A 26242-nucleotide genomic window follows, 5' to 3' on the forward strand; every position below is an offset into this window, starting at 1 on the left:
GAGAAGCTCCTGGCTTCAGATTGACTTAGCTCCGGCCATTGCGGTCACTTGGGGAGTGAATCATCCAATGGAAGATCTTCCTCTCTGTCTCTCCTCCTCTCTGTATATCTGACTTTGCAATAAAAATAAATCTTTAAAATATATATGAAAAGCAAACCAACAAGCAAATCAACAACAATAACTAGAAACTCAGAGAGACATGACATCAAGCCATATAGTCTGCTCCTTATCCCAACTGTTGGGAGAAGACTACTGCTTGGAAGGAGGAATGTCTGCATGGAGTCAGGTAAGAACCAGGGCTTTCTACCAGGCTGGCCTCCAATGACCCTCAGTTCACACATTTGGTAACACCTGCCCAGCCCAGTTGCAGTCATAGCACCAGCCAGACTAAAATGGGCCATGTCTGGGAAGTGCTGCAATATGTTACTAGGTCCTGAAACCAATCAGGGTCAGACATGAACCCAAGGTATGGAGGGCCCAGGTATAAGATGAATAGTGAGTCCTTGGCATCTGCGGCCACCCGACCTGAAAATCATGTCAGGGTGCTTCCCACCAGCTGGTGGATTCATCTGAGGGCAGACAGCAGAGTCCCATACTTAGTATTTTTTTCGTATGGTTTTAGATTAGCATGTCATACTGCACAACTTTGTGGGGACTGGCACACAGTTTGCACAGATGCACACAAAGGAACATGCTCTATACTGTCAGCCTCTTCCCCCCACTCCACCCTTCCCCAATATTTGCAGCCTCCGGTTCTTTCTAAAGCATTTATAATATGCGGGGTGAACCGGAGGCCGACTATCACTTTACTGTGGCTACCAGAACTTCTCATGTTAGCTGTGCACACTCTTATTTTTAAATTTACTTATTTATTTAAAAGGCAAAGAGAGAGATAGAGATAGATAGATAGATAGATAGATAGATAGATAGATAGATAGATAGATGCCCCTGTCTGTTGATTTACTCCCCAAAGCATCTAGGACCTGGGAAGCCCATCCAGTTCTCTCATCTGGGTGACAGGAATCCAACTGTTTGAATCAACAGCATCACCTCCCAGAGTCTACATGAAATCAGGATGCAAGTAGGAGCTGGAACCAGCTGTTGAACCCAGACCCTCTGAAGTGGGATGTGGGCAGAGTAACCTGCACCTTAACCACTAGGTTAAAATGCTTGGCCCTGTTCTTCAGAATCTTCTAATTGTCCTTTGTGAAAGTCTGTTGATAGAAAAATTGGTTTGTCCAAAAGTGCATTGAGAAGTATCTTTGCTAAAAACAGAACATTGAAGATATATGTTCCCTACGTTCTGTGGTTGCTATTTGGGAAGAAAGTTGCTAACTCTAATTCCTTTGAAAGTAGTAATTTTTTCCTGGCTTTTTCCAAGATATTTTCTTTGTCTTTTGTGTTCTGTAGGGTGATGCTTTGGATGTGTGCAGGCTGCCACACTGGTAAATGTTAGTAGTAGGTTTAGACTGGTAGAAAATCTGGAGATGAACACCACCTGGGTAACTCAGAGATTTGTTTATCTTAATAATAAAGTGGCAACACTTAATCTACCAAGGAGGTAAGTGAGACCACAGAGTATCCATCTTTGTTCTAATTCAGTATCACAAGTTTGTTCTAATTTTGTATACAAGTTTAAGACACCATTAGGCATGTCCAATCAGGACCATGTTTAGGCCCAAGAATACTACTGTTATTCTGTACGGGACTTGGCAGCCACACTATACACTGTATTAAAGTCAGTATCTACAACAGAACTTAGAAAGGAAAAGTTATTTTTTTGTTTCTAGAAAATCAGATGTGATCTTTGTTCACTTAGAACTTGCTGTCTGAGGACCCATTGTGGTGGCCTAGCGGTTAAAGTCCTTGCCTTGGATGCTCCGGGATCCCATATGGGCGTTGGTTCTAATCCCGGTGGCTTCCTATCCAGCTCCCTGCTTGTGGCCAGGGAAAGCAGTTGAGGATGGCCCCAAAGCCTTGGGATCCTGCACCCATATGGGAGACTTAGAGGAAGTTCCTGGCTCCTGGCTTTGGATCAGCACAGCACTGGCCGTTGCGCTCACTTGGGGAGTGAATCATCGGACGGAAGATCCTCCTCTCTGTCTCTCCTCCTCTCTGTATATCTGACTTGGCAATAAAAATAAAAACAAATCTTTTTTTTAAGAAAAAACTTGCCATCTGCAACTTAATACAGACAATTCCTGATTTGGGATGGTTCAACTTACACTTTTTTTTTTTTGACTTTTCACACGTGTGCCAAGTGATATCCATTCAATAGGAACCATCTTTTTTTTTAAGATTTATTTATTTTTATTGAAAGGCGGATATACAGAGAGGAGGAGAGACAGAGAGGAAATGCTTCCGTCCAATGGTTCACTCCCCAAGTGACCGCAATGGCTGGAGCTGAGCCAATCCGAAACCAGGAGCCAGGAGCTCTTCCAGGTCTCCCACGCGGGTGCAGGGTCCCAAAGTTTTGGGCCATCCTCAACTGCTTTCCCAGGCCACAAACAGAGAGCTGGAAGGGAAGCAGGGCCGCCAGGATTAGAACCGGAGACCATATGGGATCCTGGGTGTGCAAGGCGAGAACTTTCACCAATACACTATCGCTCCGGGCCCGGAACCATCCTTTAACTTTTGAATTTTGATACTAGCCCAGGCTAGCAACATGCAATAGAATATTTTTGTGTGATGCTGGACAGCAACAGCAAGGCACAGAAACCTGTCTGTGATGCAGCCAGTACTCCTCAGGGACTCTGTGGCCTCACCTACCTGCTTTATAGGTTAGATGTAGAACTGCATTTTTTTTTTTTACTTATACTATTTTCAGCTTACGACAGCTTATCAAATCTGACCCCACTGTATGTTCAGCATTTGGATTCCTTTGTGAAAACTTGGTTCCAGAAGCTTAGCTCCGTCTTGTCATCTGCTGATTGTGTTATTAAGATATACAAGTCTCCTCTGAGTTATCCAAGTGGTGTTTATCTCCCTTAGCATTTCTTTTCTTTTTTATCCTTTTTGTCTTTCTGAGATGCCTAATGGATATATTTTTCAGATTCATATTCTGGTTCATTTTCCTTTCAGTTATGTTTAATCTGTTAAAGCCATGTGTTGAGTTTTTACTTCAATGATTACATTTTTAATTAATGAAAAGTTCTGCTTAAATTATTTTCTAACCTGCTTAGCATTTCTCTAATTTCTTACTTCTTAGTCATACTTTCAATATTTTTATTTCTTCAGATGTCTTTTAAATACATTATCATAGATTTACATTTGATAATTTCATAATATGATATTATTGTGGGTCCAGTTCTGCAATCTGCTGGTTCTTGCTCATGGTTTTTTACCTCCTTGGAAGCTTTATGATTTTTGACTTTGAGTTTACATATTTTCAGATTTATCAATGGGAATTGTGTGATATTTGGCTTTGACATTTGGCTTCAGAAAGACATCTTCTTATGCCCTAAGTCCCTGTGTGTTAGCTTGGATTCACTGTCTTAAATTCTTAATTTGATGGCTTTTGGACAATCTCCAACACCCCCAACCCTTTTAGTACAAGAATAAGGTGCAAACCCATGGAAGGGCCAGTTTATGACTACTAGTTCTCAGCATAATTTCCACCTTCCTTCAGTGTCTAAGTTGGATGTATGTGGTTTTCCTTAGAACCCCTATAGTAAGAGTGGCATTTGGTTTATTTTGGGGTGCCAGGTTTATGTATAAGGATTTCTACTATATTTTCCCATTCTTGAGTAAGCTCTAGAGTTTTTTTCCCTTTTGCTATGGTGTATTGAACCTGTAAAAACTAAAACCAAAGTTTTCTTGACTTGGGAAATATCTCAAGGCCAAGTCCAACTTTAGAGCTCCTGTTCTTTCTTGGGATTTTCATATTCATCTGATTTTTGGAATCTTAATATTCCTTGATTTCTTTCTAATTCATCAGAATGTTGAAGACCATGACTTCATCTACTGTTTTTCTGAACCTGGGCAATCAATTGATCCCCCAGTCTCCTCACCTATGCAATTGCTTATTTCTGAGGGCTATTTGAGGATCAATTGAGATTCTGACAAGAAAGATTTTTCAAGCTAAAACCCCATGCAGTAAACCAATATTAGAGAATTCTGTGAATCTATATTCAGCAATTTTCATTAAGATGAGTGATGAAAGAAATAACAAGGCATGTGAAGTCTAGGAGAATATTCATCTATTCATTCAACAAGCATTTGCCAGCCAACTTCTCTGTGGCAGTTTTGTAGCCTAGGGGTTCCCCAGTTCAGTTACTTCTTGACATGTTGTAGCCATGATAAACTTATAATTTATTTAATAAGATTTTCTAAAAAAGATTTATTTATTTTTATATCAGACAGTTTAACAGAGAGCAGGAGACAGAGAGAGAAAGAGAGAGCTCTTCTATCCGTGGGTTCATTCCCCAAATGGCTGCAATGACTGGGCCTGGGCTGGAAGTCAGGAGCTTCCTCCAGGTTTTCCGTTTCCACTGCTTTCCCAGGTCATAAGCAGGGAGCTGGATTGGAAGCATAGCAGCCAGGACATGAACCAGTGCTCATATAGGATGCCGGTGCTAGTAGGTGGAGAATTTGCCTATTGAGCCACAGTGCTGGTATTACTTTCAGAATTTTTGTATGGTTTGCTTATGGTCCTTTTTTAAATCTCTTTCCTCTTACTTTTTTTTTTAAAATAAAGATTTATTTATTTATCTAAAAGGCACAACTACACAGAGAGGGCAAGATAGAAAGAGAGAGAGAATGATCTTCCATCCACTGATTCATTTTCCAAATGGTCTCAATGACCAGACTGGGCTGGAGCGAGGCTAGACCAAAGCCAGGAGCCAGGAAGCTTCTTCCAGGTCTCCCATGTGGATCTAGGCACACAAACACTTGGACTATGCTCTGCTGCTTGCCCAGGCACATCAGCAAGGAATTGGGTTGGAAGTGGAGCAACTGGGGCTCGAACTTGTGTCCATATGGGATGCTGGTGTTGCAGACAACAGCTTTACCCTCTATGCCTATGCACTGTTCCATATTCCTCATTTTTCTTTCTCCTAAATGGCAGGTATAAAATGCAAAGGCATTTTCAAGCACATTCTCACTTCCTTTGCTGGCCAAAAAAAGCATTTCTTTTTGTTAAAAATATTACTTACTTACTCATTTACCTTCATTTGAAAAGAGAGAGGTCATATCCAATTGAGAGTGAATAGCCAGAGCTGAGCCAAGTTGAAGTCAGGAGCCAGGTCTCTGTATGAGCATCAGAAGCTCAACCACCTGAGCCATCACGTCTTGCCTCCCACGGTGTGCATAAGCAGGGACATGAATAGGAAGTGAAGCAGCTGGACTTGAACCAACTGCTTCAATGTGGGTTTTAGGTGTCCCAAGAGGTGTTGTAACTTCTGTGGCAAACACCTGACCCACACGTGTTCCTTTAAGATACTTTCAAAGGTCTGATCCCTTCTGGGATTTTTTGTGTGTGTGTGTGTGTCAAAGACTGTTTTAAAATTAACCTAGGACCAAGCCTGCCAGGAGTGGGGCTGCCAGTGTAGACTGAGAGCTGGGGGCCTCAGGTTTTAATTTCCTTCTCCAACACAGCAGTGCCTGAACTTGGGTAAGTCATATCTTTCAGTTTTAAAGACTGTGCTTAAATGGACAGTTATCTATCACAGGAAGGTAATAAGGTCTCATGAAGCAATGCAGATACAAATACCCTGGACACTTGGGAACTTTCCACACTACGGAGAGGAAAGGAATTGCTATTGCCTAGCGAGTGCTTAGAAATTACTTCTTTTCCACCTCCTCTCATCTCTCCCATCATATCCCAGGCCAGGAACACTACAACAACAGCAACAACAACAAACAACAACTCTGCAAGGATTACTCTCATGGAAACCACAGCTTGCCAAACTCAAAATGGTGTCCCCTGGTGGGATACAGCCCTGTGTGACTGTGTGACTACACAGGATGGAGTGCAGGGGCCAAGTGCATCCTGGTTATTGTCAGCTCCCACTGTGCCTGTGCCTTGGCTTCTCCCCAGCAGTGCCCTCGCCAGGAACACAGCCCAGGAGCCCCTGCTCCCCTGGTGCTGGGCACACGGTGCCCAGGCTGGCTGCTGCGCACATGGCTGCGGCCTGAGGGGTCAGTGTCAGGACGTGCTGACTGCAGAGGACACAGTGACAGGCTGAGCCAGGGCAGTAATTAGACAGTGAGAGCTTCCTCCAGCAAGCTACAATCAATAGGTCTGCTTGCCGAGAGAGAAAAAAAAGAAAAGATTAAAGTCAAGCAGATGGCAGAAGATAATAACCTCTTCCACTTAACTCGCATTTTCACTTGCCGGAGTACTTTCACCACCATTTTCTCATTTGGTCCTCGGTACCTCTGGCTGACATGGGTGTCCGATTCTGCAGCCGAGAAAGTTGAGGTCCACGGCAGCAGCTGGCTTGCTCAGCCTGAATGCATGTGCTTTCACGGACCCAGCATGTGCTTATTGAGCACCTACTAGATGCCTGTTGTGGTTCCAGGCATAGGGCACACACCAGTAAAGAGGCCAGGTCTGAGTTTCATGGAGACTACATTTCAATGGGGGAAGAGGATAGCGCATGAACAAATGAACAAGGTAACTGCAGGTGGCAGCAGGTATCACAGATGCAAAGAAACAGAAGGATTTCACAGAAGGTCACTGGGGAGGCTCCTGCAGCCTGGAAGGGACTCTGAGCAGATGATGTCTGAGCTGAGAATTGAATATTGAGGAGTTACCTGGATGTCAGGAAAAGGCAGGGTAAAGAAGAGATAGAATTTTTCTATCCACTGGTTTGCTCCCCAGATGGCTTCAACAACCGAGGCTGGGATAGTTTGAAATTGGGAGCCAGGAGCTTCTTTCAAGTCTTCTTTATAGGTAGAGTGTTCCAAAGCATTGGGTCTTCTTTTGCTGTTATCCCAGGCCATCAGCAGGAACTTAGACTGGAAGTAAAGTACCCAGGACTCAAATAGGTGCCCTTATGGGATGCTGTGCCACAGGCAGAGGCTCAGTCTGATACACCATGTCACTAGCCCCATGGGCAGCTTCTACGATAGCTCAGGTTGCTAAACAGGCACAGCTAAAGGAATGAAGCCTGGACCCCAAGACGTTTCACATCTTAGCTGGCAGTTCTAAAAGTATAGCTAAGATTGAGAACAATGATTCATAAGAGGCTATTCCAACTGAGCAAAGGAGAAAGACAGCAAAGCAACAAGAAAGAGAAGATTTCTTCTCATATCTGTCCTGTGATGGCCACCTCTCAGGAGATCTGCCTTCTAGTTTGCTGTCCCAGTTTGAGCACAAACTATCCCATCCAAACAGAGAGGGTGGGTCACTCTTCTATCTCTAACCTAACTCAGATGGGCTTCAGTTCTTCTGGATGGTGGATGGTGTGGAGCTCCCCACAATCAGGCAGAGGGGGACGAAGCATCAAAGGGAGTGAAGAGAAGAGCCAGTCCAGGGTTACAGCCTGCTGTCTATCTCCCCAAGCTACAACACAGTGGTCTTCCCTTAATGTCATGAAGGACAACTGTCCAAAAAAAAATACTTGGTAGGAATCACTTTTTTTCTTTTGGAGGATTGAAAAGGTAGCCATTCTTCATTGCAGAGTTGAAACAGTGCAGGGTACCCGCAAGTCCCCCAAGGCTGAAGTGACCTTGAGTTGATGCACAACCCAAGAACTACAGAGATTCTGGAAGAGGTGAAGGAAGTAGACTCCTAGAAACTGTCATGGTTTGATGCCATTTTATCTGGTCCTTGGAGCAAGGCCTTTCTCAGGGGACATGGAATCACAGCAGCATTCATTGTACACACAACCTTTCACTGGGCACATGGGTCCAGACACTGTGACTCACCCATAGCCAGGGAGAATGAAGGTGGTAGATGTGAGAACAAAGAGAGAATACTCTGGGAAGGCTTCACCTGGGGCAGCAGCGGGCTCGGCGGGCATAGATGGGGCAGCCGGAGAAGAGAAGTGGCTTAGCTAGCTTCACAGGGGGCATGACCCTGCTTTATATCATATGATAAAATTTGAGTCATGCCAGCTGAAAAAGCAGTCATCGGCCAGCAACCTGCCACAATTAAATGTGCAGAAATCACTTAAGAAATGACCTTGCAAGGCCCGCAATCTGCCTCAAAGTCAACTGGGCTAGAGGTTGGAGATAGACAGTTTCATTTTCTCTCTTTTTTTCAAGCTGCCTTTGGGGGAAAAAAAAAAAAAAGAAAGAAAAACAACTTTCTAGTTGGCCTTGGGTGCTGTGCTGTGAGTTTTTAGAGAGAAGGAAAACACCTATTAAAAATGTTCGTTCCAGGCGGATGGCTGCTTCCAGCAGGCTAGCGTGCCAGAGTCAGGCATCTCGAATCCCCAGCCTTTGCCCAAATCTCAATGGCTAGTAATTAAATTTCCACTAACAGTTTGTTTTATCACCTCAGCTAGCTTGTTGACATATAATAGGTGCTGCTGAGAGCCACCTCTAGCTAATGATTTTCTTTTACATATTGATATTAGTACCTGGAGTGGGAACGGCTCCTCTTCAGACTGTGATTACCATTTTGAAATCTTAAGCACAGGAGGGAAATCCGTTTCTATAAATTAAACAAGAAGTTCTGAGAACTTGTATCTTCAGTTCCCATCCAGACACTAATGCATCTCATTTACTTGGTGCTGTTCCCCTGAGTTATCTGTGTCACGCAGACGACGCTTGCATGTCACGTTAACTATCTATTGAAGCAAGCTCCGAGAGGGCTGGTAACGGTGCCCTGAGCCAGGAGGCGAGTCGGGAGCAGAACATGAAAAATTCATCACTGTTACATTTCAAGTTGCTTGGGTGTTTTAATTCGAAGAGGAAAGAGCCCATGTCAGCGAGAGGTGCAGTTATAATTAAGCCAATAGGGCAATCCCAATTGCCTCCAAACCTACTCCGCTTGTTGGGTTTCTCCCTCAGTCCCTCCATCTTTAAACTACAGCAAATCAGTTATCTCTACAAACCAGTGGTGAGGACAGCACGCCAGCCTCTTACTCCTGAAGTGAATGTATTGTTTCATAGTCAGTGCTGGCTGGAGCCAGTGTTCCTCCTGGACAGCCCCTGTCTGTTACCAGGGAGTAGGGTTTGGGGTCAGGCAGGTGCAGGGCAGTGGAGGAGAGCAGCCCAGAGCAGCCTTCACCGCCAGAGGGACTGCTCCCTAACATGTGTGACTTGATCTGTACTGACAAATGTATCCCCACTGTACCTCAGAGTGACAGCTCTGGGGTTGAAGACGGGAGGTTGGGGGGCGGGTGTCTTGGTCTGAAAAATCCCTTTGTTGTGCGGAGGTGCTGGCCACCTGGAGCCATGATGGGCACGGGGGTGTACAGGATCTGAAACGGAGTTGATGTGATGTCATTTTGGCTCTCCTACAACCTGGTTCTTTCTCGCCAAGACTTCATGTCTCATTAGTCTGCATGGAGGGGACAGCACACTTGATCGGCCTCATTCCCCAACGCTGCCATCAACATCAGTAACGTAGTGCCAGAAGGCGCCAAAAGGTGTCACATCTTCCCGAAAGGTTCCCTACCAGCGAGCCGTCCCTGCGTTGTCGGGCGCCTCCTTTGGCAAGCGTTAATAACCGGGAAGGTGAAATCTCAGCTGCTTCTAGACAGCCTGGCCTTTTGCCACTCTGTTCTCCCAGCTCTGACCCAGGAGGGTGAAGGTGTGGAGGGCAGGGTGGGAAGGCCGATGTTGGAGAGTGTCCTGGCAGTTTTCAGGAAGCATAACTCTGCTCTGCTCCTCTTGATATGGTCTGAGGGCAGGACATTGCCCCATAATCTGCAGAAAGACAGGTTGTCACCTGTCAGGTTGATGGCTCTGTGTCCAGGCTCCAGGATCCCTGGCAGGGCCTGGACCACACAGGGTTTTATAGGGGACTGATCCTGCCAAGCTTCCTGGCAGAGGAGAGGAGGTTGGCTTCTGTGCCAGTACCACCCTCTGCAATCCTGTAGCTGCAAAGGCCAGCCACGAGGTACCATCTGCAGCCTTCTGCTGGCTGCAAGAGCAAAAGACTGGCAGATCATCATGTTACTGGCCATCAGAAGTCTTGATGTCTAGGAAATGTGAGCTTGGCATTGGCTGGCACATGCCCTCTCCTAAAACTCACCCTATTAAAACCAGAGCCCTGGTAATGCCACAGCCCTTCCATTAAGCATGAGGTCATTGCCTTGTTTATAATGGCCTGTTAACAACTCGGCATATGTCCCTTGAGACTAGAGAACCCATGGAGATTCATGCTCAACCCCAGAATCTCTTACTGGGGAAATTGTGACTGTTGCAAACATTTGGTATTCTGGAACCCCTGCAAGATGTTTCTCTAGATCCCTTGGAGTCTATGCTCTGAACATGGTGTCTCAGCTGGTAAAATGGGGATTATGGTGTCAGGCTTAGGTCTTACTTCTGGCAGAATCACAGCATGTGAAAACCAACTGGGGGCATGCAGGTGTGGTGGTGCCACTGCCCATCCCTCCCCCCCCCACTAGTGGAACAGGTATATCCTTTTCTGCAGCACATTGCAGTTTTGCTGATTAGACCAAGTTTACATTTTCCTGGGATTCAATTCAGGAAGGAGACTCAGCCAGCCTCTCTCAAAACACAAATGCCATCCCACCAAAATGCTGTGAAGGCCCCAAGAAGGGCTTCTGCCCTTCAATGCTGTTCTCAATGACAACAAAACCTTTGTGAATGGCAGCAGCTATGAACCACATGGTGGATTTTAAGCAGAAGGGTGTTAACAAAGCCATTAAAAGGGCAGAGGTGGCAGCTCTAGGTGAGACTCCCAGCAGAGAGCTGCTGCCACTGCCACCATCGGAGACCAGGGGACCAGGGACCACTGCCAGAAGCACTGCAAAAGCACAGGTGTGGCCCAGGAAGCAGGAAGCCCCATCAATGCACATGCCTCCCACAGCCCACAACAGCACAAGGCCATGAGTAGGGATCTTTGCTGGAAAGGCTAGGATTCCTGTGACTGTGCTTGCCTCAAGTGACCATTTCAGTCTCCACAGCTCACCAGGGCGCACATACCTGTCAGATTGTAACTGGCACCCAGAACCCTGTCTGCAAAGAAATTCATAGTTTTTGACTTTCCAGCTGCTCTGTTTTTTAAAATTTTAGTTTTGATGATGATTATATAATGGAGAAGGAAACTGGAGATCCCCAGTGTTAGCTGTTCGGCTTAATTATCCAAGTGTAGTAACCACTTCCACTTCTGCTCTTGCTGGTGCCTTGAATTGTGGTCTGCAGTCCTCCTTCTCAATAGTAGAGGGAGAACACAATTACATGTCTGCAATTAACAAAGGTTACTTGATTTTTAATATAAAGTTGTGCTAGCTACTCCAGCCCAGAGCAGGTTCATTCAGTTGTCCATGAGGTCTCTGTTCTTGGGTAAGTGTTTAGGACAGCGGCCAATGAGTACATCTAATAATGATGAGATACTGAAGATAAGGACAGAATTGCAAGTGAGAGCCTTGCTTCAAGAGGACAGAAGCAAAATAGGCATTCAAGCTAGTTTGAGAGGCTCAAGTCGCATATCAAAGAGTCTGGCTTTGGCAACTAACTCCACTCCAGATTCCAGCTTCCTGCTAATACAAACCCTGAGAGGCAGCAGGGATGGCTCAAGTAATTGGACCACTCGTCCACATATTTTTATTCTGTCTGCTTTTCTCTCTCTGTCTCTCCAAAACAAATTAAAATTAAGATAAATTTACTCCATTTTCAAAACACTTGTCAGAGCAATATTTACAATTCAGCATCAGAAAATTTCCCTCCTAATCAATACTGCCCCTGTCTACCAAAAGGTAATTTCCACTATCAAAGATTTCTTTTGCTTGTTATTGACCATAATTTCAATAACAGACAATTTGCACTCTTCAGTGATTTCCTCTACCAAGCACTGTGTTGTTGGGTGTATCAGTAGTTTGCTCCTTTTAATTGCCAAGTAATATTCTATTGGGTGACTAGGTCACATTTTATCACTCCATTTGGTTGCTGATGAACAGTTGAGATGTTTTCAATGTTAGATTGCTACAAATACATCTACTATGAGTATTCTTGCATGCATCTTCTTGTTAATACACCCTTTTATGTCAGGTGCACACTCACTGAAGTTTACCAAACTAAAGTGGGTTTTTGTGATCATTTGATCCAAGCAATGCCTGTATTCCCAACTGCTGGTTTTACAACCTGGTGTGTAAGCAGTCATTCTACTCAAAGACTCCCCACGATGCCTTTTATTCTATTCTATATGTCTGAAATTAAGAGCTGGTTTTCTCAGAGGTTATTGTGTCCAGCATCTACTGACGATAAATGTACACTATATTATACCATCACGTTCAAACTGTAGGAGTGAATTCTCACATATTCATATATTCAGAGCAATTTTCAAATAGGGGTAAAATTCATCTTTTAGATTCAACTAGCCTAGTAAAAAAAAACTTTAGACCATGAACCCCCAAATTCTGTGTAGATACAATAAGGTCAATGCTGAACAAGTTTTTTTCTAATTTAATCAGGCGGAGCACCAAGGGGCAAAGGTGAAAGCTGTAGCAGAGCTTCTACACTCTTGTTCTATTTTTTAAAATATCTATTTCAGGGCCCGGCATGGTAGTCTAGCAGCTAAAGTCCTTGCCTTCACACAATGGGAGCCCATATGGGCACAGGTTCTAGCCCCGGCAGCCCCACTTCCCATCCAGCTCCCTGTTTGCAGCCTGGGAAAGCAGCAGAGAACAGCCCAAAGCCTTGGGACCCTGTGCCTGCGTGGGAGACCTGGAAGAACTCCTGGCTCCTGGCTTCGGATTGGCTCAGCTTTGGTTGTTGTGGCTGCTTAGGAAGTGAATCACTGGACATAAGATCTCCCTCTCTGTTTCTCCTCCTCTCTATATATCTAACTTAACAATAAAATAAATATAAAAAAACCTTTATCTATTTTGTTTTTATCTATGAAAGAATGATGGGGTAGGGAATGTGTTTTCCATCTGCTGGCTCATTCCCCAAAATGCCCAAATGCTTTCAACAGCCTGGGCCAGGAGTTGGGAACTCAATTAGGGCCCCTGTGTGAGTGGGAGGAATTTAAGTATTTGTGTCATCACCTGCTAACTCCAAGAATGCATTAGTAGGAACGAATCTATATTGGACACAAATAAGTCATGGCTCAAACTTGTGCTCCGATTGGGGATTTGGTGTTACAAGGTGCAGCATAACCTACTGTATCATCATGCCTGCCCCTGTTTTCTTGTTAAAATTTTATTTTATTTATTTATCTTTGAAAGGCAGAGAAGCACACACAGACACACATAAACACACAACCCTCTTATCTTCTTATTTGCTTATTTCCTAAATGACCATAATAGTTGAGGTTAGGCCAGGGAGCAGGGAACTCAATCCAGGTACTCCCATAGGTGGCAGGGATTCAACTACCTTTGCCATCACCCCCTGCTTCTAGAGTGCGCATCGGCAGGAATTTGAACCTGGAAGTGGAGCTGGGACCAGGCATTCCAGTAGAGGATACAAGCATCTCATGCATGTAATGTCTTCATCATTAGGCTAAATCCCTGTCCTTGCAATGAATTGAAAGTAGCTAAGCAGTTCTAATTCTATAATCTCACATTTCAGAAGAGAGTTAACTGTGGTCACATGAAGATAGGATCTAAGAGAAGCCCTAAATTTTCATTAATATTCCTTCAGTTATTGGTCTCTAGCATTCCACACAAAACACTGGTTAATGAATTGATGTTGAATGAACAATTGAATAAATGAGTTATTGTCAAATCTTCAGAGAGCTTTATGTGGAGGAGTTGGTTCTGTGGCATAGCAGGTTAAGCCACTGCTTACAACTCCAGTATCTCCTATCAGAGGGTCAGTTTTGAGTCCTGGCTATTTAGCTTTTGGTTCAGCTCTCTGCTAGTGCTCCTGGGAAGGCAGCAAAAGATGCTCTACTTGCTTAGACCCTATTACCTATGTAGGAGACTAGAATGGAGTTCCTGGTTTCTGGCTGCTGCCTGGTATAGACCTGGTTTTTGTGGCCATTTGGGAAGTGAATCAGAGGATGGAAGATTTTTCTCTCTCTTTATATATACAAAACAAACAAAACCCTTTATATTGAAACAAGTCATTTGCTGGTAGCTACTCCTTTCTGATTGACTCCTGAGCCAAACACAATGCTAGCTAGTGGTCCAGACTCCAGTTCATCTGGATCAGAAACCAAGGCATCCAGGAAGGTGCAGAGGCCCAGGGCTTGACCGTTTGTGCATTCATGGCCTTGGCTCTTGACTCCAGCTGAACTTGCTCCGTTCTTTGGACCTGAAGCCTTTGAACTAAATCGTGCCCTCATATGGTTTCCCAGTTTTGGCTTCCTTGTTTTGACCGGAAAGGAATGTGAAACACCATTCTTACGGTATTTCAGGATCCTACCTTCCTGTCCAGCCCCGAAGGAGGAAGTTCAGCGAGGGGCAAAGGTTCAGCCGTGTCTCACCATCTGCAGACTGTCTGGCCACTGGCCTGGCCCCCAGCATGACTCCCCGGAGAGCTGATTTTACCTCCTGAGCCTTCTTCTCATTGTTCATCTAAACCAGCCAGAACTGGTTAAAATAACAAAAGGCTCTCCAAAAACATTTTCTATCCTGATTATATTTTTTTCACCATTTGAGACCAAATAATCATCATTATCATAAAAAACCTTGGATGTTTGGATGGCCTCTGCCATTTCCAAAACCTTTCTTGTGATCTTATGTAATAGGTTACAGCAGGAATATTTTCTGTACTTAAAACCAACACAGGACAAGGGTGTGGAGAAGTTCAGGGCTTCTCTGAAGTACTCACCACTGCAACAGGACCATCTTCATTGGGAATGTGGCTCCCCCTTTTCTTTCTGTCTGGTGGTCAGCTGCCAGCCCAGATTTTGGAAATGCAGACTTGTCCTGGGAGAAAGGTCACACGTCACCACCAAGCTCACCACTTGGCCTGTGGCACCAGTTTTAAGACCCAGCTGTTCCACTTCTCATCCAGCTTCCTGCTAATGTGCCTGGGAAAGCAGCAGAGGGTAGCCCAAAGCCTTGGGTCCCTGCACCCACGTGGTAGATCTGGAAGAAGCTCCTGGCTCCAAATTAGTTCAGCTCTGGCCACTGTGGTCACTTGAGGAGTGAACCAGCGGATGGAAGACCTCTGTCTCCCCCTCTCTCTCTGTAACTCTGCCTTTCAAATAAAAATAAATATTTTTTAAGCCAGTATTTTACAGACGAGGAAAGCAAGGCTCAAAGAAATGACTTGTCAGGATTACCTAGGCAGTATGCAGGAGTCAGGATTCAAACCCAGGCATCCTAAGCCCAGAGGCCATACACTGGCAGCCTCTAAGCAGGTCCTTCCACAGAGAACCTGCCCCAAGGCTGGGGACCCTCAGCAGTTTGAGACTCCTCCCCCGCCGCCCAGGGCTGCCTGTTCCCTGGGCCTATGGGGCATCTCCATTCCCAGGCCCAGCTACCTTTGGCACTGGTTAATGCTCCTTGCTTTCCACTGTCCTTCCTCTTCTATTCAATGTTCTTACTGCTTCTAATTTCCTGCATTCTAAACGGTCCTCTCTCCCTTTTGCCCTTTTCCTCCTTTCATTTTTTTTTTCTCTCACCTCTCCAAATGGTTTCTTCCCCACTACCTTTTTTTCTCTTATTCCCACCTATGCCCCCCAGCCCCCTGCACCCCCTCATTTCTTGCTTTGTCTTCAGAGACCCTAGCCCTCAGAGTGGAAGATCACCCAGAGGAGTACTGGGATGCTCTCAGTCCCAGAGGTCATCCATCCACTCCATGTAGAGCCAGGAGAGCACACAATGGCCAGCAGAAACAACCACACTCTCCACATCCCCTGGGGTCAGTGTGTAAACTCTGACCCTGCTGCTTCATGACCTTGTGCTACAGTTTATTCCTCTGTAAAATGGGACCAAGCATGGCCCCACTGCACAGGTGTCTTGTCTTTGTGCCCTACAGGGTGACACAGAAGTTAGGTTGTCTGAAGATTCACCTACTTGCTATGCTCACAGATCAGCGGAGTATAGCGATGCTCCTCCCAACAGGATCCTTTCTCTTTAATTACACTGATCCAGTCGTAGTTACCTACTTGTGGTGTCTTTGGTCAATGCCTGCTCCTACTCAACTTTCAAGACCTCAGGAATGGTCCTTGGAGAAGCTCCCTACTGATTGGTGAGGATTGGCCCAAGAGTTAAAACCTATTTGCCCTACTGAAGGTTGTTAATCCTGCCCTGACAGGTCACCTAAAGCCACCCTCTGGTAGCCTGAAGGTCTTCATTTTCTGGAAACAGAGTGACAGGGAAGGGCAGGGGGCACCAGAAGACAGATGAACTTGGATGAGTGGGGTTGCTTGGGGAAAGCCAACTGTGGACCACGCATCGTGCAGACAGCAGGTGTCACTGATTCATGAGGCAAAGAGAAATCACCCCAAGCTCAGCGGTCACAGCTGTTCCCAAGCAGTAGCGTGTAGGCAGGGCCCTCTGCACAACTACTCCCGGCCTGACCTCAGCTTGGCAGTCCACCCTGGCCAGCTGCTAGTGGGCAGGCAGAGCCCAGCTTCCCATACAAACCCAAGACAGTGGATGGCAGGAGATAGGATGAGGACTGTGCAGGGAGGGGACAAGGGCCATGCAGCAGCCCCCTCCCAGGGTTCATACTGCAGATCTAGGCCTCCAACAAACGAGGCCAGCCAGGGCTTAAAGTGTGTACCCAGGGCAAGTCATCTTTATGGTAAAACCTATACGTCTAATACGGGGATACTTGCATGAATAGATCAGTATGATGCAAGTGAGATTCAGTAACCAATAATTACTATGTGTTAGCCATCTGCTGGTCCCAAGGGTTTCACCAAACCCTTTCATAAAAGCAAAATGATACTCCACAGCCAAATTATATAATATTAATAGAATATTTTATATGCGAAATGCTGTATTTCTTTACTTTTCATTCAACTGAAAATGTACACAGTCAGTAACAAGCCATTTCAGCTGCATATTTATCCAAAACATTTCAGAGGCAAAAAAAAAGTCAAGTGAGAAAAATAACAGTTCAGCCACATGAGGGCTAGGGAAAGCACATTAGAAAAGGGATCCTCATTACAATAATAAACGAGAGTCCAATTAAGGCTGCCACATGCAGGGCGGGGCTGTACTTGGCAGGGAAAGCTGGTGTTCCAGAGGTTTTGCCCTCGACTTCCAGAACAGCCCCAGAACCCTAACTGGCATTCCCAGACTGGGGCTGCTGCACCTGCCACTGGCTAAGCAACAACAACCCCAGCCATTTGCAGCCTCCTGTTTGTGGAAAGTTCTTTGGCGGAAGCAGACATGACTTCCCAGGAGTGTCTGGGCTTCCCAACCTTCACCCCAGCACCCCAACTTCTCGGGAACTCAGTGGGTGAGTGGGCAAGGAGGAAGAGAGCAGAAAGATCTTGAGTATTATTTTTTATTTGAAAGGCAGAGATATATAGAGAGAAGGAGAGACAGAGAAAGAGAGAGATCTTTCATCTACTGATTCACTTCCCAAACAGCTGCAATGGTCAGAGCTGGGCTGGTATGAAGCAAGAAGCCAGAATCTTCTTCCGGGTCTCCCACATGGATGGCCCATTCTTCACTGCCTTCCCAGGTACATTAACAGGGAGCTGGATCAGAAGTGGAACAGCTGTTTCAGCTGGGACTCAAACTGGTACCCATATGGGATGGGGGTTCCAAAGGTGGAGGTTTAGCCTACGATGCTGTGATGGCACTGGTCCCAAGAAGACACATTTGGACATTGTTGAAACATGGAACAATGTGGCCTCTGGTTAGTGGCATTTGTAAGTGAGCCCTGGGGTGAACTGAACTTGAGGTGTTCCAAAGTTCACAGTGGGAGGAGATTGGCAGTTGGCAAGAGTAGCTAAGCAGGGAAGGCTGTCTGGAAGAGGAGAGTTTCACATAAGAACTTCTCTGAGTTTCAGAACTCTGAGGATGCTGGCTTGTTTAGAGGTTTCTTAGGCTGATTTCTGCCCCAGGCTCGAGTTGACCTTCCATGTGAGTCTCTGGCTTAGCTACAAGAGCCTGGATTTGAACACTCTTATCTATTAAACTCCACCAAATACTGGCCCTCCAGGGAAAATACTTACCATGGAGTCTGTTTTCTTATCTGTAAAATGGGATAATAGTCCTTGCCTAGCAAAGCTGCTGGCTGATTAATAGTGGTAATGACATGTGAAGAGCCTAGTCCAGTACTTGGGTAGAGTGAACATCTGTCACACCTCCAAGCACAGCTGCTTGGACTGATACACTGGCTTAGCTCCTGCTTAAATCATGTGGGGACAAGAAAGAGGAAGTCTCAGATAAGTAGGAGAGAGATTCAGAAGTGAAATCAGTGGTGGTGTTTGATCCACCAGTTAAGACATTGTCTGGAGTCCTGCGTGATGGCTTAGTGGCTAAATCCTCACCTTGCAGGTACCAGGAACCCCTATGGTCATAGGTTTGTGTCTTGGCTGCTTCATATCCTATCCGACTCTCTGCTTGTGGCCCGAGAAAACAGTAAAGAATGGCCCAAAGCCTTGGGACCCTGCACTCTTGAGAGACTTGGAAGAACTGCCTGGCTCCCGGCTTCAAATCAGCTTAACTCTGGTCGTTGTGGCTACCTGGGAGAGTGAACCAGCAGATGGAATATCTTTCTCTCTGTCTCTCGTTCTTTCTCTAGATATGTCTTATCAATAAAGATAAATTTTTCTTCTTTTCTTTTTTAAAGACATTGCCTGGATACTTACATCCCATATCAGACGTGTCTGGGCTCAACTCCTATCCCTACTCTCAATTCCAGCTTCCTGCTAATGCACACTCTGGGAGATGGCAGGTGATGGCTTGAGTAGTTGAGTCTGTGGCATTCTGTGAGAGACTTGGATTGAGTTCTGGGCTCCTGGCATTGGCCTGGCCCAGCCCTGCTTCGTGTGGGCATTTGGGGAGTGAACCAGCAGATGGAAAAGTCATTCTGTGTCATCCTTTCAAAGAAATAAAAACAAATTATATATAAAAAGAAAACCTTCTGAATATTGGAAAAGGAAAAGGGGGAAGCTCCAGAGTAGAGGCTGAGCCTCCCAAGGAGCCAGAGAAAGGGGTGGGACTGGCTCACAAACCTCTCTCTAGTTCGTTATTTTTGTATAGAATTGCTCAAGACCATAGCCCAGCAGCCCTGGGATTCCAGAAGGCTTTGTAGATGAGTTTAAGGCTCTGTCAGCCCTTTGGGCTGGTTTAGGAAGAATGTCATTTGAAAGACACAACCTTTGCCTTTTTTATCTTTCTTATTGCTGACCATGGCACAAACCATGCACCCTTCCTGCCACTCTAAGAGCTTAGCAGGTCCAGAAAATGCCGAGTGTCGGGAGAGCCTCCAAAACCAAGTGCCCAGGGGCCTCTCCGGAGCTCTCGCCTGGTTTTCAGGGATCCGCTCGCACAGATGTGCTTTGATAGATTCCCCACGAAGGGTGGCTACTTGACCATCAATAATATGATTCATGGTGAGTGTCATTTATGCAGCCTTTGCTATCATCCAGGTGTGTGTGTTAGTCTTCTCATCAAACACTTTATGTTGATCCTGAGAGATATGGGCCTCTGTGATGTGCATTTTACAGATAAGAAGATTGAGAAGCAGAGAGCTTAAGCGACTTTCCCAAAATTACGCCCACAGTCATGGCCAGGGACAGTAGTAGAGCTGGAGGTGAAGTGCAAGCCACCCGATTCTGAGGCATAATAACTACACTCTTACCTCCAAGCCAATGAGGTGACTAGGTGTAGGGAATTAAAAGTGCAGACATGCAATGAAGATGGATGAGAAGCAAATGGCAGAGTTCTCTCTCTTTCTGCTTTAGATTTATTTATTTTAATTGGAAAGATAGATTTTACAGCAAGAAGGAGAGACAGAGAAGGATTCTCCATCATATGGCTCACTTCTCAAAGGGCCACAATGGCCAGAGCTGAGCCAATCCGAAACCAGGGGCCAGGAGTTTATTCTGGATCCCCCATGTGGGTACAGGGTCCCAAGGTTTTGGATCACCCTCTACTGCTTTCCCATGTCATAGGCAGGGAGCTGGATGAGAGCAGTTGGGACACTTGAAGATAGAGGATTAGCCAGCCCATAAGGGCAGAATTTTTAATGGAGTTTTGAGAGAGGTAAAGGAAACCAGCATAGCTTCCCAAGTGTAACCCCCTGGCTTGCACGGACAGGACAGGAGGTACAGTGTCAGTCCTGGCACCATGGGCTTTGGCAAGAGCCCACATCCGCCCATTCTGTGTATTCAGGAGCCACGTGGGGGTAAGCAATGCCTCTGCGCAGGTTTCTCCCATTCCAGTCTTGGCTGTCTCAAGTATCTGGATTCATTGGGGTCTCGGGGGAGGGGGCAGAAGAACCCTATGTCAGGGGAATTAACTCCTGGGAGACAGTAGGTAGCTGCCACTAACTGGGGAGTCATAGAATGGGAAAGCACAGGATGCTTGCAAGGCCAGATACAGAAAATAAAACCACTCCTGGGTGAGCATTATCTACAACAAAGCAAAGCAAATTTACAAGCATATTATGGAAACTGCAGGAGAGGGAAATCATAGAAAGTTTCTAGTGAACAAGGAAATTGGAAATGGAAATTGGAATCTCCCATTCCAGGGCCGATTATTATTAATTTGAACCATATAACATGTTATTGATAGGGTCTTGTTACTGTCTGCTTCTGTCTGCTTTATTTTAGTGATGATACAAATATCAAAGAGGCTTCCAATGGTTCACTCTCAGCTTCCTTGCCCCCATCCCATTCGCGCTCCCCCCCCAACATCTTCAATTCCTGACAACTCGATTCTCTCACGTATGGGGTTGCTCCATATGCCATGCACTCCTGGCTGGCCACCACTGTGCTTTCCATCTCTGGGACCCCCTGCCAGGCCAAGCCTGGAATGGGCAACCTGTAAGTGCTCTGCAAACATCCATGAGGTGATGAGCACTTCTCAGTTGTCTCCTTCCTGGTCAGATGATAATTTCTGTGATGCGGGAGGAAAGACAGCAGGAGAAGGCAATGTGAGTCCAGGTTTCCACTAAGATGGTGCTCTTCATCAGCCTGCCCCAGTGTGGGGGCAAAGTCTGCAGGTTGGGGAAGAGTCTTACAGAATTTGCTTGAAATCTCTATATTTTCTCTGAGGGGTGAGGGGTTGGGGTTGCAGGAAGTCTAGCATTACCAGAGAAAATAAACTGCCTGTGAGTACATTCTGGACCAAGCTGGCAACCCTCCATGGGATGCAAAGATAGCTCAGGACCTGCCTGGGGACAAGCCCCCGGGTACAGATCCCAAAGTTGGAAAGAAATTGGAGAGCAAGACAATTTCCATTCATGAAGAGAATGAGGAGGAGACCAAGTATCTTTTCAATGAGTCAGCTGTAGGCAAAGGGATTCATTTATAATATTATTATTTGGTAGAAAAGAACTTACTATGGCCGAATGTAAAAAGTATTTTTTTTTTTTGATAAGTTAAAGAGATTAAGGAAAACCGGGCCAATTTTGACAGAGAATGGTGTGTAACCGAGAGGTGTTATCAGAGAGAATCTGGCACCCGTTCTACTTTGTGATGGTGAAAAATATCAGTATTATTTACTAAGAAGATTAGGGTTGAATTGGAAGAGAGGCTGGTTGTTGTGTGCAGATGGAGATAAGATAAGGATTTTACCTTCTCTGCAGAGCCAAATGCAGCACACACAGCGCCCTTATCTCGGGGCAGGCAAGCAGGGGATATTAAGATGTACGTTGTAATTACCGGTGGCAGGAGCACATTTCATAGAGACTGTTTTAAACCCTAATAAAACGCCGGCCTTTAATTATACAGCTTTGAAATATTTTTCGCAGTTAATTGCAACGGGGGAAAATAAAATAAACCTCATATTTGAAACTGATTCTCACAGGGAAAGCTCTCAGTCCTGTGCTCCAACTGCCTCCCGTGGCAATGCTGCCCAGTGTGGGGCAGCCTGGGTCCTGAGTTTGCAAGACCCCTTCTGGGGTCCTCCCTCACCACCATCCCCCCTAGCCTTGTGTGGGGAGGAGGCAAAAGAAGGGGTGAGGTATCTCCAGGTGGAATTAGATCCTCCCTACCCAGGGGGTACACCCTGCTGGGAAGGTCCCTGACTTCTAGGTGGGGCAAGGAGAGCTCAAGGACCAGGGAGGCGATGCTCCTCTTCCAAGACATCGCAAAGGCTCTGGCCAGTGGTCCATGTAACCCCATTAACCCACAAGGGCACACAGAGGTTCTGACCATGGTCACCAACCTGCATCCTGTCCACAGGCCTCTAAACTCGGTCTTGGACCATTAACTCCTCCGCCTCCCTACATGAGAGAGAAAAATGACAATAGCAGTGGACATGGTACTGGCAGCACTGCTTGCACATGCCAGGCACTGTCACCAGTCCCTCAGGAGCGCTTTCCCATGTAAATGGCCTGTAGGGATGGGAGATAGGTTTACACAGTAAGGCAATCAGTACAGGACTACACTTGCTGTGGCTCCCTGTTGTATCCCCAGTGCCACCCTGTTCATTCAGGTGGGGACTTTGGCTTATGTGCTGAGTAACAACTCAAAGTGTCTTCCAGCTCACCTGTCAGGTTCTAAAATCCCTGTGTAATGTTTGTATTATATGCATTTTCATAGACCTTTTTGAAGACTTACCTGTGTACATGGATTTGAAAAAAACAATTTTTTTTTGCTCCAAAATAAGTTTATCTTTTAGTCCCCCTTCCCATGAGCTTTTGGAAATAGCTTTGTATCTTCTAGAGTATCCTAATGTGGCAGAAAAAAAAAAAACCTCTGAAAGACAGTGTAGCCCTAACTAGTTTGTGTCAGCTCACATCACATAACCCTAATGGCCTCCTGTGTAAAACGTGGCCAGTGATGTGCACCTGCCGAGTGAGGAGGTGCAGGGATTCAGTGATTATATAAGAGACGAGGACGGCTTCAGCGGGGCTGGAAAATAACTGTCTCCTTTCAGTGCCCACTACGTTCTGAGCTCTGGTTTGATTGTTGGCACCAAAAAAGAAAATCCCACCCTATGCCACTGGCCCCTGAACCAGGTTGCTCACTGAGCTGCAGAGATGCCAGGGAGAAGGACTCCAGGGAGTGATGGCCAGGCCCTGGGAGAACTGGGAAGTGTCCCACCGCATCTTGGTTCGGGGCTGGTATGAAGCTGGGAGAAGGAAAAGCTGTGGGCTTTCCTAGGGGAATGAAATACCCCAGATATTCCCTTCATGGATACTTTCCTATTCAGGGCTTTGGGATCTTATTCAGTGCCTATAAGACCCTCTGAGGCGGGCACTACCTGGGGGAATATAGGACTGGCATCAAAACACTAAAAGTAGTCTCATTTTAAGTTTTGTTACTGTATGTCCTTCAGTTTCCCATGGGACCAGCTTGCAAGATCCAAGTGCATGTCCACCAAATGGATATCTGATTATGTGTACTTGTGTGTGTGTGTGCATGTATGTATGCATGTGTGCCTGTGTGTGTGAGGGCATGTGTGCACATGTGTGTATGTGTGTGCACATGTGTGTGTGTTGGGAGGGCAGGGCTTGTGTTTGCAGCAGTGTCCCTTGTCTGTCCCATTCTGGCCAGTTCCAACCCACCAAGAGCTAGCAATAACTACTTCTTTGTGATGCTTCAGCTTTAGGGGGTGAATCAGGGTCCACTCAGCCGCCGTTCCTAGCAGTAGCCCTTTAGCCAAATAGCAGGAGTCAGCCAGCACATGCTCTGGGCCACAGAGCATAGAGATTATCATGGGCGGCTGCAGCTGGCCTGGGAGATGCGGCCTTTGTGGGTGCTGGCTGGTGCTGGGGGCTCTGACTGTTCCAGAAATGATTAATACCCTGATCCTATCTGGAAGGCTTTGGGGGACACCCCTCCGTGAATGGGGATGCTACTGCTTGATATAAAATGATATATTTTTTTTCAATCTACTTCATGGTGACAGTAATTCAGATGAGGAAATGTCTTTGCCTTCTACTGGAGCTTTATGCTGCTTTTCTAAAGTGAAAAAAAAAATCACAGAAAACCATAAAGGCAATTTTTTTTCCAGAGAACTTAATACATTAGTAACTGGGGATTCAGAAAATGAAATATATTCTAAATTCTGATATTAACAAATAGTGTTCTCTCTCTCTCAACAATGACCACAACAAAAGCCACGGAGCCCAAGAGGAGTGTGTGAGGACAGAACACAACCAGAAAAGGGCTGAGCCTTTAACAATGTTTTCCTGATTTTCCTTCCAGAACAGCTCTTTTTTCTCTGTTTCCTTAAGTAATTCTCCCTCTGAAACCCATTTTGAAGGGACAGAATGTGTTGTGTAAAGCCATGGTCAAAACCAGATTTTGGGTTGTGTGGCAGCTTCCGTTCCTCCCATGTTTGCAATGTTCCTAAATTGCTTTGTCCCTGGCTGGAGCACACATGGGGCCAATGCAACTCCTCAGAAGCATCGGATCTGCTGCCCCCGTGGACTTCCTCCAGGATACACACCACAAGCCAAGGCCACATATAATGACAATAAGATAAGGGTTTCCCGAAGCTTCTGATTTTGCAACCCACAGAATTCTGCAGAGTCTGAGTGACCCATTTGTCAGCAGGTGACTGCGGTTTGATGTGTGACCTGCAAGGTGCTGGTACTGTATGAGAAAGGTGTTGTGGGATTTGGTGGACAGGGCAACTGTGATTGGAGCACTGAGTTTGAGTGTTTACTGCACATCCTAGCGAAATATTTTTATCAAAATTACACAGATTGTTAAAAAAAAGTCACATATGGATTAAAAGTAGAAGCTGTCCTTCTAGAAGGCTTACACCAAGCTCTCTTTTCACATTCCCCAGAGCCCAGGGGTTTGGCAGCCTTCTATTACTACCCTTGGTGTTTCTCATTAAACTGCTTGTGCTATAGTTTCCAGATTTTCCCGTTTTAGACATTGTCTGCTGACTTCTAGGAGGAGTTGACTTTCTTTTTTTCCCCTCTTTATTCACAAGATATAATTTTCTTCCTTCCCTTCAGCATGGCTGCATTAAAAATCATTTTAGTTTTATGGAAGACAGAGACCTCTACCCACTGTTTCACTTAAAATGCCCAGAATGGCTGGGCCAGGCTGGTGCTGGGAGCTGGAAATAAACATGAGAGGCAGGATCCCAAGGACATGGGCCATCAACTGTTGCCTCCCATGGTGTACATTAGAAAGAAGCTGAGATTGGGAGGCAATAGGACTTGACCCCAAGCATTTCAACCTGACATTCAGCTGTCCCAACTACATCTTAACTGCTGTACCAAACACCTCCATGGGTTTAGCTTTCTTATAGCTCCCCTTACACTTCTTCAATTATGCCTGTTGCTTTTTTAGCCAAAATTTTCTGTGCCCCCATGCTTACAGCACAAATGTTTCTAACTTTCTATAACTGTACTATTTAGTGCTTATATTAGTATGATTATGAGCATACCATTTACTACAAAGCTATATGTTCTTTGGTGATAATCCTGTGCTTGTATTTACTTACTTTATTTTCAGTAAAGTTAATAATTATCTGTCTTTTGGTCTCCTTTCTATGCACTTACCACTAATTCATTCCTAAATGAATATGAATATTTTCTCAAAATAGTAAGAATTTTATTCATTTTATGTTTTTCCTGAAAATTTTCATGTCATAGTCAGCTAGTCATTCCGTGGTCTATTGTAGAATTATTGTAGAATGACGAGATTGGCAGCAATTCAGAACTGTGGAACTATTGAAACCCCTTGAGCTGTGCCCTCGTAGCATGCCCCATGTTAGGGACCCTGGGATGGGGTGGGAGGTTGGATGGGGTTTCTCCCTTTGTCTCCCTCCTTACCCCAGCTAAACACACACACACACAGAGACACACACACACAAAGTGGTCTTACCCACTTTCCTGTAACCCTTGACCCTTGTTCCCTAACCAACTATTAAAGTTTATCAAAATTAAAAAAAAAGAATTATTGTATCTTTTTTTCCGTGATTATCCATTTTTTTTCTTGTATTAGATGCTCCACTCTGGCAGCCATTTGTGGCCCTCTTTATTGGTTTGCTCATTTCAAAGTTTGTGGCAGAAAGATACATAAGATAAAGGGAAAGTGAATTTTTAAGCCCCTATATAAAATGAAAATTTAATATTTACAATTGGTAGTTTATCTAGGTAC

General features: G+C 45.4%; 1 long non-coding RNA gene across 1 annotated transcript in view; it reads right to left on the reverse strand.

The window, feature by feature from the left end:
* Positions 1–14858: 14858 nt before the first annotated feature.
* The window catches only part of LOC131480932 (uncharacterized), a 97079-nt gene continuing 85695 nt past the window's right edge, over positions 14859–26242 (reverse strand). Inside the window, exon 3 of the long non-coding RNA XR_009245897.1 lies at positions 14859–14957. This is a non-coding gene — a long non-coding RNA (uncharacterized LOC131480932). The remainder of the gene's footprint in view (positions 14958–26242) is intronic.

This window comes from Ochotona princeps, chromosome 8 (assembly GCF_030435755.1).
Source record: "Ochotona princeps isolate mOchPri1 chromosome 8, mOchPri1.hap1, whole genome shotgun sequence".
Classification (NCBI taxonomy): domain Eukaryota; kingdom Metazoa; phylum Chordata; class Mammalia; order Lagomorpha; family Ochotonidae; genus Ochotona; species Ochotona princeps.